Raw genomic sequence first — 20111 nt, forward strand, 5'->3', positions numbered from 1 at the left:
ATATATATATATATATATATATATATCCGAAGTTTTCTGGAAGGAGGGGTCAGAGAAAAATTAGAAGAAATTTAACTTAAGTGCTAACGAAGTTTTACTATATTTAGCTATAAAAACGGACATGCTTAAGCAAAATCGCTACGAGCAAAGGTTTTTTCCAAGGGGAGGAGAGGAGGAGTTCAAAGCCTCTATTTGCTTTTGATACTTAAATTCCTCGACTGCTACTGTAACCCTTGAAGACGTTTGGGCGTAGAAAATTTTCTATTGTATTACTTTTTTGTGTAAGCATTGACGAAGGTCTACTAACTCAGGGAACTATACCTTTATTTTGACCTAAGAAGACCTTTTTTTTAATAAATTTTCTTTATATATATATATATAGATATATATGATCAGCTTCGCCTGAAAAAGTTGCACGGAGAAATTACCTTAGTTTCACCTCGATTTTATTTGAATTTGCTTCTTCCGGGAAATATTAGCTTCTTCAATTACAGTAACTTTGAAGATTCAGTCTAGCTGGGCGTGGTGAAAACATGATAACAATCTTATGGTTAAGTAAATACTTGAACAACTAGACCATTTCCAAATTGTCAATGTCGAAAACATATTTTATTTGTATTTGTAGTAATTTGATCAGTCAAAATAACTGTGTTTATCATACTTGTGTGCAGAGCTAGGGGGAGGGGTATCCTACGGTATTCCAAGAGCTTCATTTCACTCTAAAAGTTTAGAGAAAATGTTTATTTAAAGAATGAGCAACTTAAGACATTTTGACGGTTGTATCTATCTATTATTGTGAATTGGTATTATTTACAATTACTGCATAGAATGATCGATTTTTCAAATTCTCAAATCGACACCTGAGACTTCAGTTGTTTTGTATCTTTTTTCATTTTTTTTATTCTGAAGTAGTGCTGTTCTGCAATTGCCTTGTAGACTTCTGTCAATAAACTGCAAAACTGTTGGTTCAAAAATAAACTTCGTTAATGCACTGACTTTTTATGGCACTTGCCTGTCGGCCAAGTGCCATATAGCGATCGCAATTTCTGTCTGTCGGTTCTTGTTTTTGCTAGTTTGCGCTCTTCCTGATAAGCTAGGACCATGAAAGTTGGCAGGCGTATCTGGGACCGGACTAGATTAAATTAGAAATAGTTGCCTCCCCGATTCGACCATCTGAGGGAGCGAGTGAACGAGATGGCTGAGAAGAATTTTTATTTACTCTCGCCTAGGGTGTGAGAGGTCTCGGGGTCAAATCCTGGACCACCCCAATTTTTACACGAAGAAGATCCGAAACTAGATACATGATCGATATAGCAATCGACGGAGTTGGCAGGCGTATCAGGGATCGGACCAAATTAAATTAGAAGCAGTTGCTTCCCCGATTCGACCATCTGGAGGAGGAGTGGAGGGACGGTTAATTTGAAAAAAATTAGGTATTTTTAACTTACGAACAGGTGATCAGATCTTAAAGAAATTTGATATTTAGAATGACTTCGCGTCTCAGAGCTCTTATTTCAAATCCCAATCTGATCTGGTGACATTGGGGGGAGTTGGAGGGGAAACAGGAAATCTTGGAAAACGCTTAGAGTGGAGAGATCGAGATGAAACTTGGTGGGAAGAATAAGCACAAGTCCTAGCTACGTGATTGTCATAACCGGACCGGATATGCTCTCTTTGGGGGAGATGGGGGGTTTCCATTGCCTGTGCGAGTTCGGTAGGACGATGGAAATTGGTAGCGTGTCAGGGACCTGCACAAATTGACTTGATAACAGTCGTTTGCCTGATTTGACCATCTGAGGGGGAGCTGGAGGGAGGGGAAATTGAGGTTTGTTTATCTTACGAATGGGTGATTGGATCATAATGAAACTTGATATATAGAAAGATCTCATGTCTCAGATGCTCCATTTTCAATTCGGATCGGATCCGGTGACTTTAGGGGGTAGAGGGGGAAAACGGGAATCTTGGACACCGCTTTGAGTAAAGAGATCGGGATAAAACTTGATGGGAAGAATAAACGCTAGTTCTAGATACGTGATTGACACAACTGGACCGTATCCGATCTCTTTGGGGGAGTTGGGGGGTTAGTGCTTTGGTGAGTTCGGTGCTTCTGGACGTGCTAGGACGATGAAAATTGGTAGGCGTGTTAGGGACCTGCACAAATTATCAATAGTATCGAGTCTAATTTTAGATTCTGACCTCGTCACAAGTGCCATATGAACTCTTGCCTCTTGTTTGTTTGTTTTTTTGTTTTTTTTATGGGGGTGGGGGTCTGGAATTGATTTAGGAAAGTCCTGTTTAAGTATGAAGCATATCTAGTATCAGCCGAATGGCGAATACGGTTTGCTTTATTTTTTTAATAAATATATATTTCATATTTCATTCATTGATATTTCAGTATCAGTCACTGAACGGACTGCGAAATCAAACAGTTCGTGGTAACGAACTGTAGTAAGGAGCGACCCGGCTCAATAGTAACCGAAACTCTAAAAAATGGAATGTTGATACCAATAGTTACATCAAAAGAACCGCATTTTAATGCTGGTTTTAAATATATAAGTTAAATTAAATATATAAAAATATAAGTTAAATTAAATTAAATAATTAAATATATAACCCGTCAAAAAATACGAGCCTGAGAAAATTTGCCTCATTTTCGAAAATAGGGGGAAACACCTTACAATTTAACGAAAATCACACCATCAGATTCAACGTATCAGAGAACCTTACTGAAGAAGTTTCAAGCTCTTATCTATAAAAATGTGGAATTCCGCATTTTTTGCCAGAATACAGATCACGGATGCGTGTTTCTTTGGTGTTTTTTTTCAGGGGTGATCGTATTGACCCAGTGGTCCTAGAATGTCGCGAGAAGGCTCATTCTAACGGAAATTAAAAGTTTTAGTGCCCTTTTTAAGTGACCAAAAAATTGGAGGGCACCTAGTCCCCCTACGACGCTCATCTTTTCCCCAAAGTCACCGGATCAAAATTCTGAGATAGCCACTTTATTCATCATAGTCGAAAAACCTAATAACGATGTCTTTTGGGACGACTTACTCCCCCGCAGTCCCAGTGGGAGGGGTTACAAGTTACAAATTTTGACCTGTGTTTACATATAGTAATGGTTACTGGGAAGTGTACGGACGTTTTCGGGGGGATTTTTTTTCGGTTTGGGATGAAGAGTTGAGGTTGGGGGGGGGGGGGGGGTTACGTTGGAGAATCTTTCTATGGAAAAACTTCTTCTCATGGGGGAAGAGACTTTCAATGAAGGGGACGCAGGATTTTCTAGCATTATTAAAAAAAAACATTGAAAAAACAAATATGAAAAGTTTTTTTCTACTGAAAGTGAGGAGCAGCATTAAAACTTAAAACAAGCAGAAATTATTACGCATATGAGGGGTTTACCTCCTCGTAATACCTCGCTCTTTACGCTAAAGTATTTTTAGTAATTTCAACTATTTATTCTACGGCCTTTGTGATTCAATGGTCATTCTTATGGAATTGGGACAGAATTTAAGCTTTAGTGTAAAGAGCGAGGTATCGACGTGGGGTGAACCCCCTCACATACGCAATAAAAACATACGAATATAGAAGTTCGTTACGTAAGTTAATTCGTAAATTACGTATATCTTTTACTAATGAAAATGTTCGTAAAAAATTAAAAGTTCTAGTTGCCTTTTTAAGTAATCAAAAAATTGAAGAGCAACTAGGCTTCCCCCCTCGCTCCTTTTTTCTCAAAATCTTCCGATTAAAACTATGAGAAAGCCATTTAGCCAAAAAAATTTATATGCCAATTTCGTTTTAATTATTTATGTGCGGAGAGCCAAGATCAAAACATGTATTAATTAAAAAATGTCCAGAAATTAAATTAAAAAAAGTTTTTTAAATGAAAGTAAGGAGCGACATTAAAACTTAAAACGAACAGAAATTACTCCGTATATGAAAGGGGCTTTTCCTCCTCAACGCCCCGCTCGATACGCTAAAGTTTTTTACTGTTTTAAGAAGTAGAGTTAAGAGAAAGAGTCAAACTTAAGCTTAAAGAGCGAGGCGTTGAGGAGGGAAAGCCCCTTTCATATACGGAGTAATTTATGTTTGTTTTAAGTTTTAATGTCGCTCCTTACTTTCATTTAAAAAAAAACTTGTTTTTTTTTTATTTAATTGGCAACAAAATGACAAGTATATCTTGTTGCCAATGTTTTATTGGCATTAATCGACTAGGCTTCTGAAGGGGTCAACGAAACATCGTTCTTATCGCGTTTGAAAATAACTGACTTATTTGAAATTCATATACGTGTCCCCTTTATTCAATGTTTAGTTAACGGATATAATTTTAAGTTTGGATTTTTCCATTCTACTGTTGCATACCAAAAGTGATCAAAATCAAGACATTTCATGTCATTGTTCTTTAATCTCAAAATTACCCCTTCTGGGGTGTCTAGGAAATTAAGACTTCAAATATCTACTCACCTGAATTGATTAAATATTTTAGAGCCGTGTTAACAATACACCCTCCAAGGGGTAACTTTAAATCAGAAGCTCCCCCTCTGCAATCTTAAGATTTCAATTATGGAACCTGAATAAGCAGATATAAGCAACTGCATTCCATTGGTTTTAGAAAAATATAAATTTAAGTTGGTACTCGAAGAATAAAGAGTAATAAAAGGGCCTAGTAGACATATGTCAGGGTTGACTGAGTGCCAATTCGTAAATATCATTTGTCAAACATCAAAATTACTGATTGATCTTGGTGAAATTGCGAGACTTGTTAGATAAGCCAAGTCATATCAGTACAATTAAAAACTGTCATTTTTAATTTATCACTTCTAAATTTAAACAGTTTGCAACTTCCTTCCGACAAAAAGTACAAACTGTGAAATTAAAGTATGCAGCAAAAAACAAATTATGCAGCCTACCTTTAGTTAAATAATAGGCTATATCATTTTTCTTAGCTCATAGATAAATACCACTTTAAGGTATCAAGTCAAAGCAAAAATTTGTCAATTTTCATTCTGATTCCGGTTTGTCATCCAGGTATATACGTTTGGAGCGGGGGGAGGGGGTCTCTGGAAATCTATACAAAATGTCAAGAATTATGTGATTGTTCAGTGTTTGTCAATATTTCTGTTATAATTCGTATGTTTTTTAATTAAGTCCCTGGAAAAATTCCTGCATTCTTTCTTGGTTTCAGCATATAATTTTATATATTCAGTAAAATATTTGGAGGAGGGGTGTCTGGCTGATTTCAAAAATACGACAATGAAATTATGTGCGCTTTTAGGTGAACTAATAAAGGTTTGTGAACATTCTAATATATATATATATAATATATATACTAATAATATAATATATATATATATATATATATATATATATATATATATATATATATATATATATATATATATATATATCAAGCACATTTTCATTCAAAGGACATAAGCGTTTGCACCTGTCCGTGCTTTGATACTAATAATTATTATGTTATTTCTTTTTTGTTTCTGTTTTTTTCTTAATCGAGCATATTCACTGTAAAAAAATGCTTGAAGGCCAACAAAATTTGTTTGTAATATTTATAAATAAAATATTGAAAATTCAACTTTTCGTTAGATTTGCTTTATAGTTTAACTTTTTCATTTGCTGTGAAACAAACATGTTGGATTTCCACGCCCGTGTTGACTTGTTGATACTTTTTGAAACTGCCTTTTCAACTTGTTGAAGTATAAACATTTGCATTAAATAAAATAAATTAAAGAAAATGAGAGAAGAAAAACAGTTCAGATAGAAATTTAGAACCTGAAAATGAGGAAAGTTGATTGGATAAAAAACATAATCGTGGATAGAAAAGGAACAAATGGGCCTTTTCCCCTTTTTCTATACTCTCTCTCTCTCTCTCTCTCTCTCTCTCTCTCTCTCTCTCTCTCTCTCTCTCTCTCTCTCTCTCTCTCCTCTCTCACTCACTCAGGAATACTTTCAACTAGAATTTCAACCTTATAATTTTAAGGAACGTTGTAGTACAACAACTGCATAGCTATTCACCCTACTTTTGCTGCAAAGAGAACATTGTGGTATGTATTAGGGAATAAATTGTCCTGTGAACATCGGGTCCTGTCATTACCAAGCTGTCGCCACCACTATCTGCATCAATCAGGACATTAGCCGTAACCGTAAGAGCATCCGAGCGGCCAGCACATTTCAAAACCCAAACTGATTTGAAGTTGGGTGAAAATTTGCTTTAATTGATCAAAAAATACATAAATAAATTAAAAAAAAAAAATCCAATAGTTTGCATAGAATAGTGAAGATAGTTATTTGACGAGAAGATGTCCACCAGGTTGACAAGATATTCAACAGATGGTGTTCCAGAAAGAAACCCATCTAGTTCATGTCAATTATTTATGGAGCTTTGAAGACGGAACCTAAGCATAGTTCTTTATTCGTTTTTATTGTTTTTTGTTTGTTTGCCCATATCAGGGTTGCTTTCCATTCACTGCTTCCCACGATGTCTTTACTTGCCCATTCTTTTAATTTCTAATTTTATGATTTTGAATTGATTTATTTTTGTATTGAAAGGCTAATTCTTATGATTATTATACCCAACAATTACAACCTCATCTGTCAGTTGGGGGTATATTATTTTGTTGTAATGTAAGATTGTATTGAGTTGAAGTAAATTCATTTTTTCATTCATTGTGACATATGACTTGTATGAAGAATAAGCTCACCGTGTTTTGCATTAAGCGGTTTGTACGCAACTTAGTTTTTTTTCGTTGTATGCGTTGCTAAGCTTGTTGATAGCCGCTGAACCCCTCCAATAAAGGAATTGATAGATGGATCTAATGGAATGGCACCATCAGGGATTTGGTTCCAAATGGATGTATAGACAAGACAAAGCTACTTTTCAAGTACTTAATGTCTATGCATTGTCTACTTTGAGTAATCAGATTGTTCAGTGTGTCTACGTTTTTATCTTGTAGCTTTGAAAAAAAAACGATAGGACAACAAGAGAAAGCTCAGGAAAGGGAAATTCCTATCGCCATATCAAACGTTGTTTTAACGTTATCACTTCGCTACCTGTAACCTGATGTTGCCTCCTGAGCCTCATCCGTGCCTTCCCCCCTTCGCCTTTCATCCGTTCCACCTTTGTACTCTTGGCATCATCCATTTTATTTTTATACCTTCATGGTTCATGGAACGGCTGAGCCTAGTGCCTAATCCCTTTTTTTCAGTATATTTGGTACGATACAATGCGTGTAGTCTAGGCGTGCGGGAGAGAGAAGTCCAGACAGTAACCTTGATGTGATTTGAGATGTGCTTTGAAGAGACCATTATCACCGCCACATAATTTAAAAGTAATATTTGGCTCACCTGTCCTCTAACCACGGCTCCTGTGGTTCATCCGTGCTCCTGTTCTGCCTTTACATATTGGTGTACATAAAACGGCCAACCTAGTGCGTAACCCCTTTGATTATGTATATCTAATGATGTTTGGACGTTCAATAAAGACCTAGCTTAGAACAGGAGAAAGGGTTATTTCTAGAGAGTTGTCTGGAGCCTCTTTTGTGTTGGCAACGAGGATTTGGCGAGACATAATTGAGTCAGGTAAATTTACAAGACTTTGGCGCTCTTTAATCACTTGATGAAAAAAAGGAGACACTCGGAAACCAGGAAGACTAGGTGATGAGTATTTAAGTCCGTCAGTTCTACTCATGTTTCTAGCTGACGACTCGTTTTGGGAATAGGTTTGAGCCTATAGTGATGTTAACTCACGTACATCATGGCCGTCCCCTTAGGGGCAGCCAAATTAAGAACGAATTAATTTCAAGGTTAATATGTTCGTTCTATAGCTTAGCGATGGCAGATCCGCGAATCAGGAACTGATTTTGCGTGATTTTGTCTGAGAGGACGCGGGTTCGAATCCCAGTGTACCCAATTCTTCAGTTTGGGACGGGGGTCAGTGGCGTGACTCTGTAAGCTTAGCCAGAGTCGACCCAGCTCTAAATGGGTACCTGGAGAACTCTGGGGAAGGTAAACAGGAAGGGTGTGTGAAAGCACAGGATGGCTGGCCCCCAACCCCCCATTGTACTTCCTGGCTGAAGGGCCAAGAAACGGAGATCAGCACCGCCGGTACGGACTGTAAAGTCTAATGCCGTATCCTTTACCTTTACCTTTTTTTACAATCTTTCAATAAAAAATTTATCATCAAAATTCTCAGAAGGCTTCATGCCTCCCCCTCTCTGACTCCGTGATTGTTCCGAATAGACTCCCTTTCATAAAAATTGTATACTTTTGGCTTAGAACTGCTGTATTTTTGTATAACTCTCCTTATATTATCTATCATGTTAAATGGACATGTTCTTATTACCAAAGGGATAGCAAGGTATGGCTTTTAGTAGCATAGTTATAACTTAAAATTATAAATTGTGACATTCAATAGAACGGAGAATATCTTTGAATAAGAGCAATTTAGCAGACATAGGCGTATGTTGGGGGTGGGGTGGCCCCCCTCCCAAAAAAATCCTAAGTTCTCTCGAGTTTCTTGGCACTTTTTAGTGAAAAAAAATCCCCCTTCTCCTCTAAAAAATAATCTATGCGTGTGCCTACTACCACGCTTTTTTTAAAACTCTTATTCCTGAAGTCGTACGTCTTGTTTGTACCTTGTTACATAAATTTTTGGAATTTGTGAGAAATTTTCGACCAATTCCGGATGTTCAATTACTTCCAAATTTAGTCAGTATACGTTTTTACGATGACAGTGCAATAGTACAGCATAAAATTCCCTTCTCTTGTATACTCCCCCTCCCAGCCCCCTTCAAATTATTCATAAATAGTCTGAGGACTGAAATTGGAAACCCCAGAAGGGTGCGGACCTTGAACATAAGTAAGAGGAATTTCAAAACGCATGACTAGACGTGTTTTGCTATTAGATTTTGGGTGAAGTATCAGGCTGGTAATGGACTTCTAATTGGGCACAGGAAAAAGTATAAAACGAGCACTATTATACAAGACTTGATACTACTACTACTACTACTAATAACTCACTGCAGCACCAAGCCGACTAGAAGACTAGAGAGTTTTTAGTCTTAAAAAAGACAAACAAGTCGAAAATAATAAATTTATTTTAAAAAATCGACTCGTTTTCAAAATGAACTAAAAAGTTGGAAATAATTTTTTTTTTCTCGTCATCTATGAATATAAGTGAAAACGAGGGGCATAAAACGGATTGGGCTGTGCATAGCTTGATCTTTTTACCTCGTTTTCCTTTTTTTTCCATTTATACATCTATAATTTGGATTAATTTGATGTCTGTCTTACGTAAAGCCTCGTGGGGTTTCTGCCTCTCTTTATCATTTATGTTCACAGCTCTGTAGAAAAAAAATCTTTTCTACTATTTAGTTCATTTTTGAAACGAGTTAAAGATTTTCCACTATTTATTCTTCTTTTTCTTTTGGAAGGGGTTTGTCTGTTCTGGATTGCGACTATTATCGGTACTACTCTGTCTACTGCATGTGACAATTTTGTCTGTGTCTACTGTGCGTTGATAATAGTGAAACAAAATATCGCGCCTTTCATGGTACTGAGCGGTAAGAAGCAGCAGCTTTATTTCAACTCTAAAGTAGGCTTCTCCGGAAAAACCTCAAAATTGTTTGATAACAATATATACAGCATATAAAAAAAAAAATCTAAGTCTAATGTGGATTCCAGATATGTATTACCCATTAAATTTAAAGTTACAGTTCGTAGTATTCACACAAGAAAATATGCTTAATTTTAGAGAGAGAATACTTACCCCCAAAAAGGGAGGAATATGAACTTGGAAACTGTGAATTTTCCCCCTTGAAAGATGGTTTTGTTTATTTATTAAGAGATTTGTGTCTGTGTTCTGTTTTTTTTTTTTTTTTTTTTTTTTTTTTTTTTTTTTTTCAGGGGTAATCTTGTCGAACCAGTGGTTGGCTTACATTCATAATGCCGTTGTCAAGCAGCAAAATAGATTTTGCCGCAGCCATGTGCCGACCCCTGCCCTCTTGTGCGTTAAAACAATGATTTGGTCCGGGTAGGGCCAAAATGCTATTGAGCAAAAAATTCTGAAGCATAGTCGATCGATTTAAAAATATTCAAAAGCTATTTACATGGCCTTTCCTTTTAGGGGCAATATGGCCTGATGAAAACGAATTTGCCCGTGCATTCAAATGAACTGTTATTATTGACTGTATACAATAAAACCAACTGTTAATGCCATACAGCCCTTGTGCTCAACATAGCTTATTGCTATCGTTTGTTAACGATTGTAGTGGTAGCTTTAACTATTAAGAAGTGAACCGCCCCGGTTTATAGTAACCGGGAATTTAAAAAATGTGTTAAAAACTGCCTAGTGGGAAAATTAGTCAATTGTAGCTGATTCATAGGTACTTGCATGCTATAGCAACCCCACTTTGTTCCTAATCCGTAATTAAGTTGGTTTTCTGTGTCCACTCGGAAATAATCAGCTTAGCCTGAGCGAGATAAAGTACTGTTCAGGCGTATTTTAACGAGATATTTAACATATAGAGAAGGTTAGGTATTTAATATAATGTGTTCTGGGCGCCCTGCATTCCATAATTCTCTATTGTAGTTTCCATAATTTTATCACTATAGTATTATATTTTCATCATATTTTAGTATATTTCATTATGATTAACCTAACTTCACTTCTTGAGTGTAGTCGCTATAACACGTAATTACTGATTCAAAATGGCAAATATTATTTCGACTGATTCTTGGCTGTAAAATTTTAACGCAAAAGCAAATTTACGGGACTTTGAAAGAGCCTGAAACCCCTCGTTTTTGGCGTTGGATCGAAATGGAAAGCATATCATTGGAATCATCGTGGTCAAAAACCTTCAACGGAAGAATTACAGCCCCCTACCTTGAACAACAAGGAAAATATCTTTATTGCATGGGGTTACTTTAAAAAAAAACACACACTAAATATGGAAATTTCCTTTCAAATGCGTCCTTTCTTAAATTCTATGGCCAGAAGTCTGAAAATGATCACTTTTGAAAAAAAAGGAGAGATTTCAGTGCTTCCCATGCCAAAAAGAGATTTTTTGTTGTTGTTATTCCAGGGAGGGGGGTGATTGTCGTGTGTAGGGTTTTCAACCGTGACAGTTCCAATGGTGAACTTTTCATTTCGGTCCAGTCTGAATTTATAATGTTTGGCATTTCAGACCTCCCTTGCCACAAAAATATTCATAGGTTTTTTTTCAAGGTTTATTATCATCCCGGATTATGTTTTTTTTTTTTTTTTTTTTTTTTTTTTTTTTTTTTTTTTTTTTTTTTTTTTTTTTTTTTTTTTTTTCAAGTATATCTGTACAACATTAAAATGTAGCGTAATTGTAAGAAGGTTAAGGAGATGACAGCCTCTTTAATATCAAGGATAGTCCTGAATTGGACATTAAAAACGAATTGAAGGTAATTAAATAAGTCTTTTTGAATGAGAGAGAGAAGTTTATCAATATTAAATAGAAGACAATACAAAATACAATTCAAAATCGAATTACAATACACATAATTCCCCTCGAAAGGCTCCATGGCCAGGGATACAAGGGGGATAAGAAAAAAGAACAATTATTATACAAGCAATAAATTCAATATAGGCAATCACATATAGCAGTTCACAGGCAATATACTTATGGGGGATACAATATAAGCAACAACTAGAAAAAAATGAACATAAAGAGTTACTTCAAAGCTCAAAAAGAAGAAATTATGCTGTATATGGTGGTTTCCGCGACACCCCTACCCCACCCCCTCCACCCTGCTCTTTGCACTTAAGTTATAGCATACTAAACAGACTTATTGCATAATCATAGTGCGTTTAAAAAACCTATGTTTTGCAAATTTAATAAATCAAAAGGCAAGAGTACTCTCCGTTGTCATGAAAATAATTGAATGCTGGAAAACAATAGCAGGTAAAATGAAAATTTGGCTATTGAGTTTTTGGTTCTTTTTTTTAAGATTACGATTTATTACTTCTATCGTTTGAGATATTTTCATTTTAAGAATATGAAAATCTTCCTTATTTATTGCATGTGAATAATGACAAAAAAAGTAATTAAATACAACTTCCCAATGAATAGTACTATAATATATTGTGCCAATTGATACTCTGGTTAGTGTATTGTGGAAAAACCTCAAATTACCATATTTAGTCTAGAGTATAACACTTTAGACGGTGATTTATATTGACGACACTATATTTTATTATTTTATTTATTATATTTTTACATTTTTTTAATTAATGTCGATGTTTTCCGATTTGTTTTCTGACCGAAAAGACAATGATGAGACAGGGAGGGAGTAAAAGGTATAGCTTAAATTTTTCTATTCATAAGAATTCTGGTGTCTCAGCGCACGAGCCGAAAAAGGAGATTTTGGGGAAAAAATCGTTGATTTTAAAATATTACATAGTAAAATTTGAGGAAGATGTTTTACCATCATTTTTATCCTTTGTGCTAAAATCTGATTTTGCCAGGTGATAGTACCTATAAATAGCCACTAAACGGAGCTAAAACAATCTAAGCATCCTTATCTGGCGCTTTTCTGTCAGGATATATTTATGCAATTTGGTACCATGTTTCGTAAATATTGAAATTCGATTAAATTAAATTATATGATAAAAAAAAGGAACAAAAAATTAAAATAAACCGTGAAGACAATCGCAGAAATAACGAAATCATGAAGAAGTAGAACGAATACCAGAAACGGCATTTTAGCTTTACAGTGAATGGGACTTGCGGTCCATTATTATCCTAAGAGGGGATAAGACCGCAAAAATTATCCTTTTAGTACTGTTTCTTCACAGAATAAATTTTCCATCTATTTTTGGGATCATTCTTGGAATAGCTTTAAAGTGCTCAAATAAAAGAGAAAAAAACATTCCTAAACCACTGTTTAACTTATACTATCTGAGAAAAATGTTAAATGAATTCCAAATGCGCCATCGTGTAGGTTTAGTTGAATTATATATATGCCTAAATTTTAATATATTAAAAAAAAATTCATTAGAAATGAAACCGAACACAAGTTTCTCGTTCAAAACTCTTCTGATCGCCCTTTAAAGCATGGAATGTTGACCTATGGCATAGGGGGTACATAGTGTAACCAGAGCCAAGGTTGGTTTGTAATAAGATAGAATTAAGTTAAATAGAAGGACAAGAGAGGTAAGCAGGGGTTGTTTTTATCAAGGGGGGGAGAGTGGGTTTCTTGCTTGACCCTTGAGGAAAATGTCAACTTTTAAGGATTAAAGTAAAATTTTTAAGTTTTTTTTAGCCTAGCCCAAAAACGGACGTTTGGTGTAAATAGATCTATAGTAAATATTTATTTATATATATTATGTCTACCGCCTGGTGCTCACCTCGGAGTGCCATTTGTTCCGTCACGTGTAGCACACTTCCCTTACACCGTGTGTCTCTTCATCTCGTACTGCATACCTTGTGCCATATATTACTCACTCTTGGCGCTTGTGGCGGGCGGCATCTGGTGTTTAACGATATTTGATAGTGGGTGACCCCGTGATCCTACAAAAAAACAATAAGACAGCAACTGGGATAAATACCAAATACAAATAAGTGTTATATTTAACCCCCTTCCGTTGGACCCCCCTTCCGTTTTGGACCCCCCTTCCGTTTCTCCCGGAAGTCCAACACACTGTAGAAGGTACTAACGTATTATAACAAACACGATCAAGAAGTGAAGTCAGGTTAATCATAATGAAATATATCAAAATATGATGAAAATATATTATTTTAGAAACTAAATTATGGAAACTGGGACAAAGAATTATGGAAAGCAGACCAACCAGAACGCATTGTATTAAATAGGCCTACCTAACCTAGCCATAATACCAACTCTATATATTAAATATTTAATTAAAATATACCTACATCAGGGTATTTGCACTGAACCTAAGCTAATTGTCCCTGAATACAGACCGAAAAAACCGGTTTTTCTCACATCTAAGAGAGAAAAGTTCTCGAGCGTTTTTGGTATAATACGTAAGTAATCTGAAAAGTTACAAAGTTCTGCAATATGTTCTAAAAAAATTTAAGTATAACTCTAGGTACGTACGCATTATAGCGAACACATTGTTGTTCTTGATCTGTTGTAAAACCGGTTTCTCTGTGTGCACTCGGAGATAAATAGCTGAGTGAGATAAACTAGTATGCAGTTGTATATTAATTAAATATTTAATATATAGAGGTGATTAGGTATTTAATATAATGCGTTCTGGGCGGCCTGCTTTCCATAATTCCTGTTTGTTTCATTTATGATTAACCTAACTTCACTTCTTGAGCGTGGTCACTATAATACGTAAGTACCTAACCATATTTCAAACCTCCCTCCTTCCCCCCTCCGGGAAAAATTTTTCTTTGTACCGTTTTCTCTATGGCTCATCCTTCTAAGCGAATTCACCTGTTTTGTAATAATTTGCTGTGAAGTTACCGCAGAAATTTAAATTAAATAATATAATTCCTCCTCTTCATTAAGGGCCTCTTCTATGACCTTTTGGGCTATCTAATTATTTAAAGATTTATTATTTCGTTGTAGTCTTCCTTCCTAGTGACGATTACTACAAGTTTTCGATAATTACTCCATTTTGTTTGAATAAATCTTGGGTCATTTAAGAGCTGTTGCATAATTAATTGTCTGGTTTAAGTGACAATGTTTAACAATGTTTTGAAGTTATTACCTCATCATGTTTGTCTCAATCAAATTGTCTTACATTGTAGTAAAAAGAACTTGTTCTCCAGACAGTTAATAATCGCCTAGCAACAGAAAAAATCGAGCAATTCTCTGGTTGAAAAAATAAGCGGCTGGATTTTAAAAGATCATAGCTACCTAAAAATATACATATTCAGACATGCTTTAAGTTATTACACCGAAACCATGGCAATTATGGCGAAATTTCTTGAGACATAAATAATTGAAAATGTTTGTGAAATTAGCAGTGTTGCATTTTTTTTGCGGAAGTCCAGGTCTGGTGTTTGAAAAAGGGGAATTCCTCTTTCAAAGTGGTTATCAAAATAGGCCCCTCTTCTAGTGATTATGTTGTATTATGCAACACATATTTTAACAAAAATATGGAATCATTTAAAATAATAATAATATTGGAACTGTATTTAAAGTTTTATTACGTGCTTGGCTTTAATTTATACATAATTAGAAAATAAATAAATAAAAAGACAAGTTTTCTCCATGAACCGAAGATGATAATAGTGCCACCGCCTGATAGCCCCCTGAAAATACTAGAGGTCCATTTTCATATTACCGAAGGCTAAATGGATATCTTATATTGAAGCTTCAGTTTAGCTGATTGTTTTTTCTATACATTTAAAAGAAATGGCCTTAATAAAAATAAAAAAAATATGAAGATAAGGTTACAGATGTTTTAAGTCCTGAAATATTAATATAAATATGTTTTGATCTTGCTGGCCCTCAAACCCCACGAAGGGCTAGAGTGTCATAACGATTTGTTAAAAACTAGATCTGTAACTCATTTGAAGTTAAATTTATCCAGTTGATTTTCTGTTGTTGTAAAAGAAATGATTTTAAAAGGAATAATTAACTGAGGAAACGTCAGTCGTAGTGCGAGTAGTCATGTGAGAAGTAGTTGCAAATTACTTTGGAATAATTTGAATGTACTTAAAGTGTTTTGATTTAGTTTAGTCAAACTGCAATCTTCAGGAATTTCAGTGTTCAATGTTTATCATTTGGGACGAGGGCCATATCCAGGATTTTTTTTTTCGGGTTGGGGTATAGAAGGATTTTTCCAGGGTGAGGGGTTACAAACGAATTTTATCGGGGGGGGGATCGTAAAAAGACTCCGAAAAATGAATACAGAATTATTTATATTTTTTTCGTTTTTTATGAGTCCAACAAACATTTGAGGGGGGGTAACTCTCTAACCTCCCCCCATCCTCTGGCTACGGCCTTGTTTGGGACCATTCCCTAAATCATCCTCGAACGATCATGAGCTAACAGAGGGACATCATGGTTATTTTTGATATGTAGGGAGCGAGTGGCGTTAGAAATGAATGTGACCAAAGGCTCTCCATAGATGCAAATTTAAATTATTTGCATGACTGATTCTGAACAAGGTGTTACTTTTACATCGTTTGTCAAATATATGCTTAATTTTTATTGAATCTGGGATTTTATATTGTAGTAGTAGTCTTAAATTTGTAATTAGTGTACTCAGAAACCCTTCAATACCAGTTTTGCTGGGAGGGAACCAAGCACCATTTCTGGATTGTGTACTTCTTGTGTCATCATTTAGAAAAGATCTTTTACTTATCTTTGACAAATTAAAAAAAAAAAAAAACAAGTTTTTTTGTTTTAACTGAAAGTAAGGAGTGAGTGACATTAAAAATTACTTTTCAACAATACTTTTTTTTATATTTAATTTCTGAACGTTTTTCAACTAATGCAGGTTCGAATTTTACTTACCGTACATGAAAAATTAAAACAAAATTTGCATATTAATTTTGGCAGATTTATTCTGTATATAAAGGGTTGCCCCCCCTCTCAATGCTTTGCTCTTTACGCTAAAGATGTTAGCACTTTTTAAAAGGCTTCTTATTCTATTTAAACGCCCACCCCCGTGTTTCAGTAGCTGCTTTTAAAAAATTGGGACAAAAGTCAAACTTTAGCGTTAAGAGCAAAGTATTGAGGAGGGGGAACCCTTCATATATGGAATAATTTCTGTTCGTTTTGAGATAATGCCGGTAAATCTGACTCACCCTCTATGAAATATAACCCTCCCCCTCACTGAAAACTCCTCCTTGGAAATTTCATTCACCGTAAAGTGCACCCTCCCCGCCAAACTCCCTCCAGACAGTTCCATCCTCGCTGAGAATCCACCCTCCCTGTAAAATTGCTTGTGGACAATTCAGCCTGGAAATTTCTCCTTAGCATTCTATCATTTGAATAAGACTTTAATCTCTAATCGGTTTTTCGATCACTCCAGAAATGTCCCCTTCCGTGGAAATTATTTTCTGGAAGTCAAAACACGCGAAAAAAATTCCCCAGATAATTCTCCCGGAACATCTCCACATGAAAAATTTGGCAAAGAGAAAGTAAGACAATAAAAATAATTTCGTATAGTAATTCTGTCAAATTCCCCAAGGGTAACATTTCCCCTGGGAAATTGACCCCCCAGAAATTTGCCTCTTCAAGGAAAATTTTCCCTATAGAAATTTACAAAGCACAATCCCCCCCACCGAAAATTTCATTTGCGCTTTACTGAAAACAAAATATACTTCGAGTATTTTTTTTTTATTATAGTATTAAAAAGTTGACTGCTGCTTAAATTTCGAGAATTTTTCTAGTTATATATCAGTGTATTCATATAGATATCTTTTCCTCCCTCCCTCCTCCCCTGTACCCGAAATAAATGGATCTTCGAAATAGAATCGTTGCAAGATGCGGAAAATATTCCCCAGATAATTCTCCCGGAACATCTCCAAATGAAAAATTTGTCTGTGATGCGCTTACCTGTGCTCGTGGATTAGAATAAGGAGTTTAAGTTGTATACTTTCGAAAATAAAGCTTTTCATCAATGTTTAACTGCCTTCCAAATTATTAATGATTGTCAGTATGACGGTAAATGTTAAGTGCCTGTTTTTGTACTACCTAGGAAGTAACAAATAGCCTGGTTTTATGGTGAATTCTTTCCCCTCCTCCTTATCCTTTGTATAATGTGAGAAAGTTATTACTGCCACCCACTCACTGAATTAGCTTTCCACCGAAACCCACTGAATTTGAACTGTAATATCAAAAATCATTTATCAGGTTGAAGGTTTAATTCGATTAGAGGTGTGCTCAGCTTGAAGAAGAGACCTAATACAAATGCACGCATGCCCCAAATTATAAATGCACTATTAGGGATAATTTTAGTTTTACCTTTTTTGTCTCTGTTTATTTTTGTTTATTTTTATTTAATTTTTTGCTATTTCTATTTTATTTTTGTTTTCATTTTAACATAATCCTCATTTTATTTTTTTTTTCAAAAAAAGGATGCTGCACTAAGACATAGTGTGAACTGACTGCATCATGATCTTAGAGATTTTTTACTTTTCCCATAAAAGTAATTTGGTCAGCCTTCTTTAAGGATGGGGGATGTATATTCATTGAAATAGCTAAAAATAGGCAATGGAAATTAAAAGAAAAGGTTTACAATGATCAGATTATGACTAATATTATCACCTCCAGAATTTTCTGGATATTAAGTATTTTATCATGTTATTATGTATATTATATTATATTATCATATTACGTTATTTTCTGTATATTTTGTCGTTAGTCAACAACTTCTCATGTTATTACAGTTGCAACCTTGCTGCCTTTAATTTTTTTTTTAGCATATTCTTTCTAAAAATACAGGTTATATAATTTTATATAATATCTAATAATACATTTGATACAGTACAATATTTAATATGATATAAGTATATGTGCTATGATATAATACATAATATAATAATGGTATAATGAAAATAGAAATACATTATAAAATATATGCTTTATAAAAATGAGTTTCTCGGAATGTTTTGATTGCTTGATTCGATTCAGAGTAATAAAAATAATATTCGTCATATTTTTACTTGTATAATGATTTACTAATGTGATAATAATGTTTTGCCATTGTGCTAACCTGTTTAATGTAAGGTCATGTTGAAAATGAGCGTCACGTGGGACCAAATTTGTAAAAGCTATGGTATTCGTTCTCGAAATATGGAGGTACGATGTCGAAGTATGTGCCCTTTGGGAGTAAAAATGTGCTAAATATCTTTTTAAGAACTTTTCTGGTGAACGTGTTTTCCTAGTTCAAACAAGTATTCAAAACTAGGTTTGCAGCTCCCCTCCCCCCTAAAAATAAACAAGTCATTTCTGTTTGAATTGCTTTCTATGAAGTCCATTTTATGTAAGGAACAGATTAAGTCTTCTATCGAATTTTCTGGATGAAATTTTCTGTGGATTTGTCGTAAAAAGCAAAGCCTTGTTTTAAAAAAAAACTCATTTGCTTAGGTGGTGTGGAGAGGGGGGGGGGGCTTTCGGCCACGCTTAAAAAAATCTAGAGATATAGAATACTTTCCTAGTCTTTCGTGTATGTTTTATATAATTCGCTTACTTTTTGTATCTTCATTCTCCCCCTCCCCCCGATTAGAATTAAATTCCACCTATCGTATTTCTCATACGAATGCCAGTCCTCCAAACTTCTCGACACTAACTTTAATACTATGCTTAACTATTTGAATTTTTGTGTCTACTGTTCGAACAGTTCGTGGTAACGAACTATAGTAAGGAGCGACGCGGCTCAATAGTAAACGAAACTCTAAAAAACGCAATTTCGATGCTAAAATTACATCAAAAGAATCAGATTTTCATGCTGATTTTAAATATATAAGTTTCATCAAATTTAGTCGTTGTCATCAAAAGTTACGAGCCTGGAAAAATTTGCCTTATTTTAGAAAATAGGGGAAAACACCCCCTAAAAGAATCTTAACGAAAATCACACCATCGCATTTGGCGTATCAGAGAACCCTATAGCAAAATTTTCAAGCTCCTATCTACAAAAAAATGGAATTTCGTATTTTTTGCCAGAAGACAAGTCACGGGTGCGTGTTTTATTTTATTTTATTTTTTTTCCCCAGTGGTCATCGTATCGATCAAGTGGTCCTAGAATGTCGCAAGAGGGCTCATTCTAACGGAAATGAAAAGTTCTAGTGCCCTTTTTAAGTGACAAAAAAAATTCCCACGCTCATTTTTTCTCCAAAGTCAACTGATCAAAATTTTGAGATAGCCATTTTGTTCCGCATAGTCAAAAACCATGATAACTATGTCTTTGGGAATGACTTACTCCCCTACAGTCCCTGGGGGAGGGGCTGCAAGTTACAAACTTCGACCAGTGTTTACATATAATAATGGTTATTGGCAAGTGTACAGTCGTTTTCAGGGGATTTTTTTTGGTTTTGGGGGTGGGGTTATGTGGCTATGTGGGGGCTATGTAGGGGGCTATGTGGGAGGATCTTTCCTTGGAGGAATAGTCATGAGGGAACAGAAATTCAATGAAAAGGGCG

General features: G+C 35.1%; 1 protein-coding gene and 2 long non-coding RNA genes across 3 annotated transcripts in view; 2 read left to right on the plus strand and 1 right to left on the minus strand.

Annotated features, from left to right (window-relative positions):
* Positions 1-10234, plus strand: part of LOC136034361 (uncharacterized) — a 28411-nt gene extending 18177 nt beyond the window's left edge. The window contains exon 2 of the long non-coding RNA XR_010619166.1: positions 9919-10234. This is a non-coding gene — a long non-coding RNA (uncharacterized LOC136034361). The remainder of the gene's footprint in view (positions 1-9918) is intronic.
* LOC136034360 (uncharacterized) overlaps positions 1-13546 on the minus strand; it is a 51249-nt gene extending 37703 nt beyond the window's left edge. Inside the window, exon 1 of the long non-coding RNA XR_010619165.1 lies at positions 13388-13546. This is a non-coding gene — a long non-coding RNA (uncharacterized LOC136034360). The remainder of the gene's footprint in view (positions 1-13387) is intronic.
* LOC136034358 (tRNA dimethylallyltransferase-like) overlaps positions 1-20111 on the plus strand; it is a 172372-nt gene that overhangs the window by 99697 nt on the left and 52564 nt on the right. The window lies entirely within an intron of this gene.

This window comes from Artemia franciscana, chromosome 13, assembly GCF_032884065.1.
Source record: "Artemia franciscana chromosome 13, ASM3288406v1, whole genome shotgun sequence".
NCBI lineage: Eukaryota > Metazoa > Arthropoda > Branchiopoda > Anostraca > Artemiidae > Artemia > Artemia franciscana.